The sequence below is a fragment of the Panulirus ornatus genome, chromosome 20, assembly GCF_036320965.1.
Source record: "Panulirus ornatus isolate Po-2019 chromosome 20, ASM3632096v1, whole genome shotgun sequence".
NCBI classification, from domain to species: Eukaryota; Metazoa; Arthropoda; class Malacostraca; order Decapoda; family Palinuridae; genus Panulirus; species Panulirus ornatus.
The window spans coordinates 62,477,972-62,495,830 of NC_092243.1; positions in this window are offsets into that span (position 1 = coordinate 62,477,972).

Below are 17,859 nucleotides of genomic sequence, written 5' to 3' on the forward strand. Positions count from 1 at the left end.
TGTAAGGCTTTGGATGGAGGGGTTGCTGGGTTCTGTGCATTGTGTGTGACAGCTAGAGATTGGATATGGGCAAGCGAGGCCATTGTTTGGTTGATCCTGTCCTCGCTGGAGCGGGAAAGGAATTTAGTTATAAAAGATACACATACATACATCGCCTCTCATATTATATATATATATATATATATATATATATATATATATATATATATATATATATATATATATATATATAATATATATATATATACTATATATCGTAAACAGTTCGTTTAATAAGCCGAAAACAGCAGAAGCAAAAAAGGTTTGCGAAATTTCACATTTTGTTTGTTAATTCATTTACCTATAGCTACCTCAGGACCTCTTTCTAAGACACGATCCTGATGTTACCTTAGACCTTTTACAAAGAACTACATCTTCAAGGTTGCGCTTCTTCCAGTAACACCCATGGTATATGATATATATATATATATATATATATATATATATATATATATATATATATATATATATATATATATATATATATATATGGAAAACAAGTAGCGAGTGCACACAAGATGCAAGACGAGCCGCAACGAAAAATGTAATACTGCAAGCGCTTTTGTTTATTAGATTGTCAAGGCTTGACATTGCAATATACGAAAGCGCTTGACAATATTCTCCGTTTCCTTGTTTTTCATTATTATTATTATTATTATTATTATTATTATTATATATATATATATATATATATATATATATATATATATATATACATATATATATATATATATATATATATATATATATATATATATATATATATATATATATATAAACGTATGAGTACTTGGAATATACTTGATCACGCGCAAAATTGTGATCCTTTCTAATATATATATATATATATTTCATATGCTTACTAATACAACTCTTCACTACAGCAACTTTGAGGCTTCACTCTACGCTGAGAAGAAATCACGGGTTCGAAGTTAGCTGGAGGAGCTTCGAGCCACGAACCCAACACATCGCAAACGTTTTTACTCGCCAGGCTGCGCCGTAGTAGACGATGGAGCCAGCGATATAAAGGAGCTTCGTGATGACATAACATCCCTCCTACTTGTCATATAGATATCAAACGACACACTCAACATGGGAAGTGGTTTGGGAGGAATGTTTCACATTTGGTCGTCTATTTCGAGACGAAGCGAACACTTTCAGGTGGTCTTTGTATACCAAAGAAGGGCTGTTTCGATAACCCATGAGGCAGCGATTCTACCTGCGGACTAATATGCTTACGAAAGTCGGGGTACATACCAGAACTGACTAGGAGCTGCGCATACCAGAATGGACCGGGAGCTGCGTATTCTAGCATGCACTTTTAGCGACTCAACACGTGCGTTTTAGCAAGAAAGAAAAGAATTGGCAAATGTTAGTCACGCCCATTCCTCTCTATAGTCACTACTTCTCTCAACACGTCTCAATCACATGTCAGAATAATCTATTATTATTCACGCGGTAGAAGTAATAAATTTGCATAATTAGAAACACTTGCGTGGGAAAAATCTACTTCGTCTCCGAATCTTCGTAAGATATTAAAAATAGAAATCTCCACCCCGTACAGTAGAAATACATGATCACACCTACATACGTGTGTGTGTGTTACCGGACTCCGCCTGTAAGTGGCTATGACCGTCATCTTCGGCGGAGTTGCATCGTCATCACTTTGCGTAAAGGGTGGGAAAGTTTCTTCCGAGAAACTTTTCGCTCTTTAGAAAAAAAAAGAATTCGAGGCTACAGTAGCACAAAAAACAAAATTGCATTTTGGACTGTATTAATGATAATTCCCAAAAGTGGGCATCTTAGATTATATCAATAATAATGATAATAATAATAAAACTCCCAAAGATTGTTATATTGGTTTACATCATTAATAATAATAATCATGATTATTCCCAACCACTCAAGTCACAGAATGAAATCCTTATCAGATGCACCTGAAGAAGACATCTATATTTACCTCATCTTATATAAGCCTGACACAGTAGCTATCCTCAAGAAATATACGAATACTTAAGTGTATCTTCAGAGAATCTAAACGACAGGAATAATGCAACTATATTACGAGGGAAATGTTTAACCAGAGAGAGCAGTGGAGTCAATACGTTGCTGTGACTGTATTGGAGGTAATATCCTCAGTGTGAGGTGTATATTCTGAGAACACACTTAGTAATATTAGTCAACTGTTTGGTATAAAAGGCTCGACACTGACGAACCCCCCGAAGCATATATCATCACTTGAGAAGATCAGAAAGTGGAGTACATTTTACTCACGTGTCGCTGAGGCAAGTCAGAGAGAGGTATACACTTTACTCATGCATCGCCGAGATGAGTCAGAGAACGGAATCCATTTAACTCGTGCGTTCTTGATCAGTGTTCAGAAAATGGAATAAACTTTTACTCATGCATCGTTGAGAGGAGACAGTGAAATCAATTTACTCGTGCATCATTGAGAAAGGGTCAGGCAATGGAATAAACTTGACTCATCCATCGATCAGAGGAGACAGTGAATGGAATCCATCTTACTCATGCATCACTAGGAAGAACCAGCAAATAGAAACAATTTTACTCAACCGTCATTGTAAACACGACCACCTTTCGTGGGTAGACAAGCATCTCCTTTGTGTCAAACCTCACCATCCTCGGAGTATATAGACGACCATCATTATCAAAAATCTTAAAAGACTCGTCACCAGTGTCTGAAAAAGACGCTCAGACACCTGTCTTTAGACACATCGGTTTACTGACGGTGTTCAGACACCTGTCTCCCACACATCAGTCTCCTGACGGCATCCAGACAAATACGTCTTCTCCACGTCAGGTTTTGACCGCATCTAGACAAATCATGTGTCATGACGTGTGTCAGGGTAAAGTCCTGCTGAAGATGATCATCTCGAACACAGGGACTAAAGGAACAACCTCACGCTCTTGGGAGATCAACGTCGCTGATAACCACAAGTTAGGAACCTGAGGGAGAACGTTTGTGTCACGTTTCCTGCAGGTCTGGGCCAAATGTCACCCTCAAAAGGGGACACATTAATCCTGACATCGCTCTCCGGGGACGGATCTGATGCCAGGGAAAGATCCGATTCTGTTGACAGACAGTAGCGCCGACCTGAGACTGTTGAAGTGATGCAGGGAATCGTCTCTCAATTCTCACGTCAAGACTGCTGGCCTTTCCGGCTTATTGGTTCCCTAAATTTAAGCCTCAAGCTTGACTTAAAACCTTAATATCTGCATACACTGCACATGTGTTTTTAGATATCAATTTCTTTTCACTTTTTTTTTTTTGTTCATGGCTGGGCCTGTGTCGCAAACTGCTGCTTTTACATTCTTGCTGAAGAACTGACTATTTTCGTTTCGAGTACGATGGTTGTTTTCTGAATGTCACGTGTCCTTTCTGAAGAGCAAATTCCTATCGACTAGACGACGTTTCATCTCAAGCGTCATGTCCTTTCCCGATGGAGAATGGCACTCAGAGAGACACTAGTGGAACTCTACTTCGTATCAAGGGTTTGCCAGACCTTTAAGAAGGCAAAAGCCCTTCAAGAATAATTTTCCAAAGAAAAAAAAAAGAAAACCATCTTGATATAGTCGTTTATATTGATTCATTAATAAATGCTACCGTTATAATCCTGAGATTCAGCCACTCTGCCATTCTACCCGATCATCGTATCTTTACCCCCAACACCACTTCTTTAACGATATCACTGTCACCTGCAGCATTATGATCTCATAAACCTCAAACAAATGGTGGACTTTGACGTGAGAATATATTCCCCTTTTAATGATACTGAAGCTCGAGAGAGAGAGGACGAAAACGAAACAAATTCGCTGAATATATAACTATTACCTTATATCTTTTTCCCTCTTTACATAACCTTATAATCTTATCTAACATCAATTAACTTCATGGGGCTGGTTTGTTGAATAAAACCTCTATACATAACCTGCGATATAATCTACCTCAAACTATTCCATAAATTTGGGTAAACCACAACGTTCACACGAACAAAATCACCCGTGGAACAGAACACCTAAATAAAACGGCAAAGTCGTAAAACACTGGAAACCCTAACGTGAACCATCAGTCTTGAACACAAGACCGAAATGCTGCCACCTTGAGCAATTCCCTGACGGGGGTTCCTGGGTCTACAGTGTCTCCCCCCCACACACAAATCAGGTAATTTTCTCCACACAACTCGCTCAGGAGCGCTTCTTCCTTCTCCACGCCGGAGCCCCGACACAAAGGCATGAAGATGAATGGCACGTAATGACTCCTTCCTTCCCCATTTCTTACCTTAGTTTCCCCTCATTCCCTCAGGAATCGTTTTTCCCCCCCCCCCGCTTTTCTCGGGGTCTCCCCTGTTCAAACCAGAAATTAATTACGCCTCACCCTCTATACAAACCGTATTCATTTACCCTCTACATCACCACATCTGAGCTTTTATTTGGTCTACCCTTTTTCTTTTCACTCGTAGAAAACGAGGGAGAAATTACCGACTTAAAAATAATCACCCTAAGAATATCGGTGAGACTTAAGTCAAACACACCAACGAACGGTGAAGTGTTACCGTGTGCGTCCCAGACAGAGGTACGAATCAGTCACTAAGAGGACCAATCAGAAAGTCGGGTCGTTCTGAGCGAGTGTTGAGAGTGGTTGATAAAAGCCAAATCACCCAGTCTTAAGCGAGCTGTAGACGGCCTCGGAGTCGTAACTTGCTCCAGTGTTCAGAGGCAGTGACGACAGAAGCTCTCACCTATAAGAGATACCATTAGAGGCGCCTTTAAACAGACGACCATAAATAAAGAGCAAGACGTATTCAGCCATCGTTAAGACCAACTGTGATAAAGTTCCGCCATGAAAGGTGGTCATGTTGGAGCGTCAAGTTGAAATTACGTTGGCTCTGGGAATATAGCCTAACACGTACTACTTTTCCAGATGGTTAACTGGTCTATTAAATCAATATTTTCTTTATCATTCAGTCTTAAAATAAATGTTTTAAATACTTTACGTTAACATGGAGTTGTTATTCATCATATCTACAAAAGACGATAAACAGAATAACAGACATAGGCATGTGAGAAGAACTCCACCAAAAGGACAGAAAACGAACTACTTAGAGATAGTTTGACATGTTTCCAGAAACTTAAACAAAATCTGGTTTAATCAAAAGAGAAAAAAGGAAGGTGGAGCCGTTTTAAAGACTTAAAAAAAAAAAAAATAGAACTGCGCTAGTGAAGGTGTGTAAATGATACTGTAAATTTTTTTTATCCAAGATCGAGCATATCCATCTGCTCAACTACTAATGCATCTGTGTTGGTTCTCTTTCCCTCACATAAAGACGTTACCATGGTCTCTCCTACCGGAGTCTGGTTGGTTGGTTGCATATCAGTCATGCCATAAACTAGACCATGCAATAATAGGCAGACCACTAACTACGTCACATGTTTACTTTGTGGCCATCGGCGGCTGCGACATCTTCCTTTTCTCTTACACCTCTAAGCTTTAGGACTTTTCATATTCTCGTGCCTTTGCTAATGGTCTACGACCGAATACTATGTAGAAATCATATAGGTTTTCCTCTTCGTCAGAGCTCAAATATTTTTCCATTTCCTCTCTTTACTCTTATTTAAGGCCTATGTTTCAGATTAAAGATCCACGAATACCAATGCATTTTAGCATTGAGAAAGAAGAATCATTTTAGCCAAGGCATATTTACAAAATGTTTATGTGGTTATATTATGTAAATCTGACCATTTCATCACCATTAGGACTAGCGTTTAACGCACACGTGTACACACACACAGGCAAAATAAATACCAAATGTAACATCTAATTAAACCCGAAATCAGTTTACCCAGGAGAGAATTCATATTGTCCTCTGCGAAGGTGTCAGCTGAAGAAATATTATAAGAAAACATTCACGTCTAATCAATTATGGAAGCAGTTAGTCTAAGGACGAGTAATGCCATTCTTTGTGGAGAGAATGAAAACATTTACAGCTAATTTATTCCGGGGAACAACCGTGGCGTTCTCTGTGAAGACGTTCAAGCGATTTATATTGTATTTTTTTTTTTGCGGTACTCCGCTTTGTGGTGGTGGCGATGCAATACATTACCCAGAAGAAACTAAGAGTCACAGAGTAAGGCCAACACCCTTCTCCTGCCTCCCGCGCTGTATGACAACTTCACCAGCGGGACTGGCAGTAAATAGATATCAACCGATCCCTCGCTGGTGGTAAAGCGATCTGCACATTCATTGCCAGCCAGGTGTTGCGTCTGACCTATAAAACCCGCAGTTACCACTGGACTTCTAAAAGGCTGTAGTAAACATATATACCATAAGTCACATGTTAGATATCTTACCTTAAATACTAATCGTAACTTTCAAAGTATCACAAAAGCACACACACACACAATACATATACACAAGGTTAAAAGACGGGACAAAAGTGTGTAACTCTCTCCCTGTAACAAACAAATGGTAATCAGACACACACACACATACACACACACACACACACACACACGCAGTACATGTACACAAGGTTAAGAGGCGGGGCAACAAGTCTGTAACTCTCTCCCTGTAACAAACAAATAGTAATCACACACACACACACACACACACACACACACACACACACGTACGTTAACCGATGATGTTCAGCTGTTATATAATTTGTTCTTATTATATATTATGATTCTGAATCACTCGATCAATACAAACACCATTTTGCAACAGCCAGTCACACAGCCAGTCAAGACATATCATTCATAACTTTTACAAGTTCTCTGTACAATGTGTAATGATTATACTTTGATACATTTAATCATTATTAATTATTTCAGACGTTGACATGATTATTCTCTTGTTTCGTATCCTTATTCCTAACAGTCCACCTATGTTTCTATACACGGAAGCACGTAATGCGTGTGTCTGCAGTCAAATATCAACAAGAGTTGTCCCCCCTTATCGTTTTTAGAAACATGCTTGGAGTTCCTTTTGGCGTAAGCATACAAGGATGAGGGACTTATAAAACATTTAAATGTGGTGAAACAATGGGGCGGCGCATGCCAGCTGCCGGAGAATTTGGCACGCATTTCGCCCTGGGATTACCGCTGTTCGCTAGCCAAGGGCGACTTAACGTCTTGTTTCTCCCGTACATTGCATAAAAACGATGACTCGCGTAATATATCTAAAAAATTTACAATAAAACTTTATTGTAGTTGGAAGATATTTATGTACACAGGCACACTTTACATTTATTATTATCATCATTATTATTTTGCTTTGTCGCTGTCTCCCGCGTTAGCGAAGTAGCGCAAGGAAAAAGACGAAAGAATGGCCCACCCCACCCACATGTATATACATACGTCCACACACGCAAATATACATACCTATACATCTCAACGTATATATATATATATATATATATATATATATATATATATATATATATATATTTATTTATCATTTATTTTGCTTTGTCGCTGTCTCCCGCGTTTGCAAGGTAGCGCAAGGAAACAGACGAAAGAAATGGCACAACCCACCCCCATACACAATGTACACACACACACGCCCACACACGCAAAGATATATACCTATACATCTCAATGTACACATATATATATACACACACAGACACATACATATATACCCATGCACACAATTCACACTGTCTGCCCCTATTCATTCCCATCGCCACCTCGCCACACATGGAATACCATCCCCCTCCCTCCTCATGTGTGCGAGGTAGCACTAGGAAAAGACAACAAAGGCCCCATTCGTTCACACTCAGTCTCCAGCTGTCACGCAATAATGCCCGAAACCACAGCTCCCTTTCCACATCCAGGCCCCACACAACTTTCCATGGTTTACCCCAGACGCTTCACATGCCCTGATTCAATCCACTGACAGCACGTCAACCCGGTATACCACATCGATCCAATTCACTCTATTCCTTGCCCGCCTTTCACCCTCCTGCATGTTCAGGCCCCGATCACACAAAATCTTTTTCACTCCATCTTTCCACCTCCAATTTGGTCTCCCACTTCTCCTCGTTCCCTCCACCTCTGACACATATATCCTCTTGGTCAATCTTTCCTCACTCATTCTCTCCATGTGACCAAACCATTTCAAAACACCCTCTTCTGCTCTCTCAACCACACTTTTTATTACCACACATCTCTCTTACCCTATTATTACTTACTCGATCAAACCACCTCACCACATATTGTCCTCAAACATCCCATCTCCAGCACATATCCATTTATATATAATATATTACAAAATTAATAATACATCTTCACGAATTTCCCAAAATACTGATAAATATACGAAATTCACTATACTTTAGGTAAAAGACTACAGTGAATTATACATTCAGAATATTCGTGAATCAGGAGCTAGCCTAACAAAGACCATTCCCTCACCCGTTTATATATTCACAAACAAACCTGCCGGGAAGATTCGCTCCTTTTACGCGAAACAATTTGCATAAAGTTCATTGAACTTCATGGGGAGCGCCTCCCACTGTAGTTACGAGTTAGAGGGTTGTGTCAAAGATCATCGCCCGAGCAAGAGGCTACTTCAGGCAGCTTGGGGAGGAGGTGTGCTGCCCAGGCTGGTCTGAGGCGTCAAAGTTCTGTGATGAAGATCTGGGAATTCTCGGTTACGTGCGTCATAAAGATAATGACAGACTATGATGAAGAAAGCTATTGCATGTCATGACTTCATGATATAATATATATATATATATATATATATATATATATATAATATATTCAGTGGCTTACGGGAGTATATCTCATTTTAACGAAACGTTAACTTCTCTCTGACTTAAGTATTGTCCTGTATATCATATTCTCTATATGTGACCAAATATCCTGTGTGTCTTCTTAAATTTCATCAAGGTAAAACACACCGTTGGTAGTGGGCGGGTGACCTTGTAGTGCATCGGGGCACTTCACTGTTTTCTTTATTGATCCTGATAAAAGGATTGGTTCACAGATCAAAGGATGAACCCTCAATGGCTAACAGTGGTCGCACACACACACACAAAGGAACGCACGTTTCTGTATCAAGTCTTATATATATATATATATATATATATATATATATATATATATATATATATATATATATATATATATATATATATATATATTTTTTTTTTTTTTTTTTTTCATACTATTCGCCATTTCCCGCATTAGCGAGGTAGCATTAGGAAAAGAGGACTGGGCCTTTGAGGGAATATCCTCACCTGGCCCCCTTCTCTGTTCTTTTGAAAAAAAAAAATTATATATATATATATATATATATATATATATATATATATAATCACCCTACATACCTCTCTACACAGGGCGCTACATACACAAGTCCGTGCAGAACACACGTTTTAAGGCATATATAAATCAGTGATCAGAACCACCACTGAACATATCAAGATACCAAATAAATGGTTACGAAACCTACTATTAAAGAATTATCATGAATAAATGCGATAATTTCATTGCCGACCACGACAATAGAGCCAAACCATTTTCTTTTAAATCAAATGAACAAAGTCACGAACAATCATGGATGTAATAAACTAATATTAGACTAACTGGGTAGTTGGCTGGGCTATAGATCTATCAACAGCTATGGTCGTTAAAGCCGTCAAAAAAACTATATCCATCAACCACAGAAATCTTTAACACATCTTCAGGTGTAAAGGTAAATGTTAGGTCCACATACATTGTCATTATATCTATGGCCCATATCAACACACGACATAAGGCCGAGCAACAAGACGAGGCTTCAAAACCATACACGATTTCGCTCAATGATAAACAACGAATCTTATTTAAAGTAAGCTTTTTACGTTGTAGCAAACTGGTATGCCTATATGCTTGTTCGTCGCGAGATCCATCACAGAACCTATGAATACAACTAATACAACTAATATATGCAAGAATGGAAAGATAAATCATCTAGAAAGACACACGTGGAGGAAAGCCTGGCTGTACCGTACGTACCGAAACCATCTCTCCTCACTGCCAATCATGGGAACTTCCATCAAACCAAATCTAAGACCACAGTCTTCTTCAAAGTCCTCTTCAAAGAGAGAAAAAAAAAGGGGATTCCGGAGAAGGTAACAAGTTTCACGGGGCAAAATCACGTTCCCACTTCAACATCTGACCCGATTGCAATGATGCTTCGTGAAAGTCAGACCAATAACCGAAAATATTTCACGGCATAAATATACCACGTCGAGATAATTAATGAGACTATTATAAACCTCTTTTTTTCTTTCTTTTTTTTCCCCCCACCAGCATCGCTCTGATTTCGTACTGTCGCCATGGTGATATAATATAGATGCGAGAGTTCAGTCACCCGAAGACTCTCATTCAAGTCGTACCGTGAAACCCCTTGAAAGCAACCCACGCGATTGCTTGAAAAGAGCTGGAGGAGGAGGAGGAGAACAACAAAACGTGGTCGAAGTTTACCTCCGAAAAAAAGAAAAAAAATTGGACGGCAGGCCAACTGGGGTCGGAATGAAAGCACAAGTGTATTGAAGAGAGAGTTCGACTTAATTGGCGGAAGCTTCTTCGTGTGGTCCCGAATGAATGAGAAGCTTAGCACCCAATGTGTATCACCATCTCATTAAACGTCACTTCTGAAACATTTTTCGAAAGCTTTCAATCCAAGTGTACCATGGGATAACGAATGGGGAGTAAAACGACAAGGGATAACTAATGAGGGCAAAACTAATTTTACATTTTTTACCGTAATCTCAGAAAGAGATTTGAATCATCGAATATAAGCTTAAGCATGAAATAGACAAGTCTCTTATTGAAACCTTCAACCACACCTAAAGAAAATCAATTCTATAACGGGTACTTACGTTCTCCACTCTGCAGGTTCCAGGAAACGAAGTCCTTCCCCCCAGCATTCATCTGAAATAGTTAAAGAGTTAGTTCTAATAATCATTTATATGCACCAAAATATGGAGGCAAGACTAAATGAAATTTCTAATCTAAAACAACGGCTTGATGAACCAGTAAAAAAAAGTATAAACGACATTGGATGTGTTGCGAAAAAAAAAAAATGCACATCATTCAACCTGGGGCATCTATACTTTATCTCGCTGGGATCTACAGAATACACAGGGACACGAGTGGACACTACAAAGAACACACTTACACTAGAACTACAAATAGGAATGGATATATCACTAGGGGAACAACGTCTCTCCTTGCCTAACAGTCTCTCTACTTGTCCAATAGTAAATCGAACATCGCCAGAATTACAGCATAACATGATGTGTAAAGCATATTTCTAAGGGGCATCATGTAAAGTATAGTGCTCGGTACGAGTGCTTCAACACTGCATATATACTGAATGCTGATCAAAGTATGTTTATTGCTCAGTGCAAGTGCCTCAAAAGACTACATTCTGATTATTGACTGAGGGAATTTTACTGTTCAGACCGAGTGCTTTAATCCTCGTTCACTGCATATTGATCAATCTGGACTACATTGCATAGTCTTGTGTCCCATCTTTGACGTGTCATTACCATGGCTTAGTTTTGCTTATTCTAACTCGACTAGCCTGCTCTACAATACGAGATTTATGGTTCAGTGGAAACAAAGCTTTAAGAGAGTTTGAAAGACATAACTTGAGGTAGATAATCACACAAAATATTTTATATCTATGCAGCGAACGCCTCGAAGATCTGTGTCCTTATGTGTAGATCATCACTAACAGAAAAATCTTTTTTTATCTGTGCAGCGAACGCCTCGTAGATCTGTGGTCTTGTGTGTGTATAATTCATATTATGACGATTTTGATCTGTGGCGCAGCTTATTCTAAACCTGTATAGCATCCAAAGTCTCGTCACGTAGCGCCAACCTCACACACAGCGATCACTGTTCATACTAAGAGTGTTACGATATCCTGGGCACACATTCTCTCCTTTTAATACTATCCGAAACCTTATCATTTTATATGATTATCACTTATAACCCCATTTACCACTCATATACAGGACTATACTCCCTCACTTCCAATTTTTTCATAAAACCCAGTCGTGGGCCAATCAGGCCTCTTGTTGTCTGTCTTTCTCATACAAACTCATGTAATCAAGAACTTCCTAAATATTACAACAATAGTAATTGCGACACTAATAAACGGGTATATTTTTCACTAATATATGTCTGAAATGTTCACCAAACTCCAGCTCCCTCTACTAAGACCTAACTCTCCAACATCGTTTCCGATTCCTTTACCGCTTCCCCTTAGGCACCATAGCCAAGGACGAACCACAGTCTGAACACTACCACATTGCAACCACTTATAAAACACAATTTTCGCTCTCTTCGTACAGGTACACAGCCCCTCAGCCTCGGTATTAGACAAAATATATTCTTAACCCTTCGTAACAACTCCATTAAGTGCTACATATCCACTTTCCCCTTCCAGTCTCCCATCTTGTCCACCTAACAACCCTCTCTCTTCCACTGCCTCTCAATCACGGCGGCAGTAAATATAAACAAACCACCCACTTGTTGGGATGACTTTCCCTTCGCTTCATTTGTTGGTGATGAGGCGTCATGAGAAGCTTAATGGTGTGGCCTCTGCTTCCTGCTGGAGCTGTTTACTCAGGGCTTAGAATAGTTGGTATACGCAGGTAAAAGCGTCAGCAACAATACTCGTATGACATCGCAGAAGTCTCATCTACGTGCATGGAGATGAATTAAGACATCAGAGGAGATAATATTTTCAGTACGTACGAAAGTTATCTTGTAAAGGAGACACAGGAAAAAGTTATTGTACGGACCGAGATGCACGTGCTTGATACACTAGATGCTTGCGGGGCACAAAGGCAATAAAGACGACTCGTAAACAATGGGGACAGACGGGGATGGAGGAGTGAGTCAGCAACGGAGGCAAATGCTTGTGGTTGCCACGAAGTGCAGTCAGATAAGACCCAGTGCGCCAGATACGGACCCTTATCCTCTCTCCCTACAACTTCAGAAAGTTACTGAAAGCGAGGGATGAACTCTGGAATGCCACTACTGAAGCATTCAGAACAGACATAAATGTTATTAACGTATGTGTCTGAGGGATAATGATCATAACGCCTGCTTATAACAGACTAAACATACTTTATGCGATAGACATTAGCAATAATAGACATACAAATACACGATAATGCTGGCTTCAACATCAACCTTTATGCAACACAGATAGACGGTGACAAACGCCCATTCTATAACTGGCTATCATACATGCTTCTGTGTGACACACAGTAGCAATTATGTATACTACTAGATGATCATACTTGTTTTAACGTACGCTTTTGTGTGACAGATACCGGCTGTAACATAACGCAGAAAATGATGCAACCGTAACATCTCTTTCTCCTGTATTCATCATTAATCAAGACGTTGATGCGAAATATTAGATCACCTTGTTTGGTGAGCATGTGTGTTGTATTTACAAACAAACGCCAGTCAACACCTCTCCTAAACTCGTTTATCATTATATAGTCTCAAGAACACACACAGGCCTCCGTGGTGTAGTGGTAAGAGTTACTTACCATGAGTCATCACGGGCCCATCAAAGGTAAGGTCCGCATGGGTTCGAATCCTGGGCAAAGTAATGAATAATTTCTCGGCGATAGCATTATCAATAAAGAATATAAACAAGAAGAAACTTTAGAGTGATAATAAGTAATGATCTAAATATGAAAAATAACGCATAGCTCAAAAAAATAAAGACATCAGAATGCAAAGTTTCGTAGCTAGATATATTACCTAGAAAAAGAAAAAAAAAGTGATTGATATTTATTCAAATTCATTAAAGGCTTTGACACTCAATCGAAGCATCTACTTTTCTTCCAGTAGGATTTAACATACTCTATGCATAACAGTAGAGAAGCTGCACATCACACCACAAATACTTTGCTTCAAGCCCACGAGCGACACACTCACTTTCGTATTAACCCAAAAGACTTTATAGGTATTTCTGCTTAGGTCATCTGTGCGCTTGACTGCTCTTATCTCTGATCTCTTTCACTATCAGCTCAGAAATGACCGAACAGTCTGTTGCTGCCTCCAATACGTTGCACTCTTTTTCCACCCCAATATCCGAAGTCTCTTTTTAAGATGTGGTTAACGAAGTACATCGAGTGTCATACGAGATCGACACAAAGGTCCTGAATGGATATATGAATATCTGAACCAATTTCTTTAAAGTAACGTAAACTTGGTCATCAATAACTTTTTATGAACATCTATTTCTCACTCAGAGGCAACCCAATTCCCTGGGAGGGATTTTGAAGTTTCTGAATGCATTTGAAAAAAAAACCCCACAGAAACAGATGTAGAAATGCATATTTTTCCCCTAAAGAAACTCATTTAACATCCTTTGAAATTTATATAAACTCCATTCACATTCATCAAGAGAGTCATTTATAACTTCCCTAAATTCATTGACATGTAAATTGCTTAGACTTGATCCCATTTGCAAATATATTACGAAAATGAAGATAAAAAATGAATGCATGGTAATTTCAGAATCAAAAATGTAGCCAACAAAATAAAGAAACGGGATTTTTTCCGTTTGGGTAATGAACAAAAATAGTTTTTGTACGCCGCTAATACACAGTGGAATTTCAATTAGCAAGAACAGCATTTCGCGAGTTTAAAATGAAAAAAAAAATGGATAGTTGAACGTATTGATATATGTATACAAGATGCAAACTGAAAATATACGTATATAATCCGTTTCGGTATCTGGCCTGAACAAGGAAGGCCAGAGAGAGAGAGAGAGAGAGAGAGAGAGAGAGAGAGAGAGAGAGAGAGAGAGAGAGAGAGAGAGAGAGAGAGAGAGAGATCCAAGTCTTTCTATCAGCTGTGGTGTTGGAGTTATTGGCAATTTCTGTGGTTTATATTTTCCAAATCAATTTCTTTATATTGGACGAAATTGTGTTACAAATGTTCGGGATTTTCAATTCACAGGATATTCCTTTATTCGTCTGTTGGGAGAGAGTTGTTATTGTTGTAGGTTTCAGATGTGACCTGTTGTAAGTCCTGGTTCTAACAAGTCGTACTCTTTTATTTTTTAGTGGCGTTGTGTCGTGGTTCGGTTTTGGCCCCGATTTCGTTTGGGACGTGTTTTTGCTTCTGCTGTGACCAGATTCGCAGTTTTCTATTACTGTGACATTGTGACTTTTATTGTTTGTGATTTTCACAATCTACACTCCTGTCGCAACTGGTTGTGATTTTCACAATGTCGTAGTTCTGGTATTCTATGTTTGGTTGTGATTTAGCAGCGGTATTCCCCGCGATATGTCGTACCTTGGGCGTGTATAATCGTGGTTCCTGTGTGACGTATTGTATCTCCGTCTCGAGTATCATATTTTCCTTCATGTGTACATTTCCTGTCACTGGTTATAGATTTTGTTGTGATGAAGTTTGGCTCCGACTGACCGTACCTGTTGATATGGATTTTCCTACAACTTATTTTTTTTTTTATGCAATTCTATTACGTTTCTTTTTCTTGGGCTATGATGTGTATGGCTTTTCCTACAACTTATTCTTTTTTATGCAATTCTATTACGTTTCTTTTTCTTGGGCTATGATGTGTTGTGGTTTGGTTATCACTGGTTGGAACTAGAGTTACTCTAGGTTGTACCCATACTGTGATTTCTCAGCTTATTGTTGTGACGAAGAAATGTTATCTTGAGTGCTGGTGATTTGTTAAAGATCATTTTTATTGTAGTGTTAATCTGAAAGAAATCACAACATTTTCTAACGAGTTCTCTCATTCTAAAGTCTTTCTCGGATCTTCATCCTATGAATGATTGTAGCCTTGAAATCTCAGCTCGAATGATCTTTCTGAGAGTGATTGTAGCTACCATAGAAGTGTCTGCTAAGTTTCTACAACATTTTATGGTTATGGTCCGACTGGTTGCCGTTTACCACAAGCACAATAGCTTCGGGCTGTGCTGTGAAAGATTACGGTTGTGCAGATCAAACTTGTCGCTGCAAATTGCATCTCTTAAGAATCTGGATAAACACTGTGATACAATGTAATTCCACGTTCGTCAGTTACAGATTCTACTGTGGTTACGCTGTAGTTCAAAGTCTGTCGTGATGATCATATTACAGTTCTCTGGTACAACCTTTTTTATATGTATTTTTGTTTTGTTACGATTGGTTGAGACTTTTTTTTTTGGTAAGAATTCTACGAAATGTGTATAGAGCTGAATGACAAAGATAAATCGAACGTAACTGCTAGGCCTCATTAATTCTCTTTATTTACGTATCAAACGTGCCATGTGAATATAGGATGGCATTCTTTGCTTCGTTATTGCATATGAAGGGCAACTCTTCCTCTAAAAGCACACTAATGTATGACCAAAATCACTTGCAACCACGAACTACTGCATTCGTCTACGATAGCGCTCCCTAACAACCAACACAATAACATCATCCTTGTTTAAACACCATTAGCTGGACGAGATCTTAAAAGCATTACAGACAACTGCTGTAGAATGAGCATCAAAATCCCTGTGCAATGTTTCCTTCTCACTTCTGGACAAGTTCGTGTGTCTATGATTATCTTTTAAGAATGGCTGGTAGATGCGGGAGGGAAAACACAATCCAGGATTTTTTCAGAAAAAAAATTATATTATATATTATATAAACGCACACACACACACACACACACACTAGCAACGGTCAATCCTAGGTCGCAAAATTTTTAAGTAAAAAAAAATATACTTTCCATTACTTCGAACGAATGTACCACTTATTGTGACCCCATTATCCAGTGCAAGGAATTGTAACCTTCATGATAACCATTGTATTTCTTAAAAGATAATGATTAATTTCCCTCAATCTTAATCGTTGTACCTCATCATACAGTGACGTATTTCATAATCAACCACAGTTACCTCTCTCTCCTTAACACATTATGTATTACAGTAATCAACCTAGAGATTGTATAAAATACAATCTATAATATATGCTATAAGATTTACTATTTTCACCTGGAATGTATATGAATATATATATACGAGATCAACGCTCCCGAAGCCACACAGTCCATCCTGCAAATATAGATTCTTACGTTTATGAAATTACGTTAGCTAACCTTGAATGTCTAACGCTAACAGATGGTACAAAGTCGAGCACACATAAAATGCAAGTGACCTTTACGTTACTTGGCGATAATGAATATAATCTTAAGCTAAAGGCAAATAACACCCCCCTCCCCCATCCCCCATGCTAGACTAAGCACATCCTGGAGACTGAAGAGATCATTATTAAAAGTTCCACGACGGATATAGCAGACCAGAGCTGGAGAACGACAGCTTTGCTTGTTCCTCTGTTGGGGGGTCGGCAATTGCTTATGTCCCTAGTTGTTCTTGGGCAGGTGTGTGTGCGTGTGTTACCGGACTCCAGCTGCTGAAGGTTATGCTACGAGAGTTAAGTCGCCTTTTGCATGGCTTTATCTCTGGGAATACAATGTTAACATTATCTCATTTCAAAGGAGTCTTCATTTCCCGGCTACTGGAAGCAGCGCAGCCTTAAACTGAGGGAACCTTTAGAAAGGTCTAGGGTATCAACACGACTCAAACTGGCTCTAGGATAACTACCACAATGAATACAGTGTCCCTACAGACACGCACACATATCAACACGAAACTTTATTAACCTATGGTCCTACCCGGTGGACGCGGCCGGCTTTCTGAGCGCTGCAGGAGCTTCATAAAGATTCAAAGGTCTCTAGAGGGAGAAGGTAAAATATACATTAAA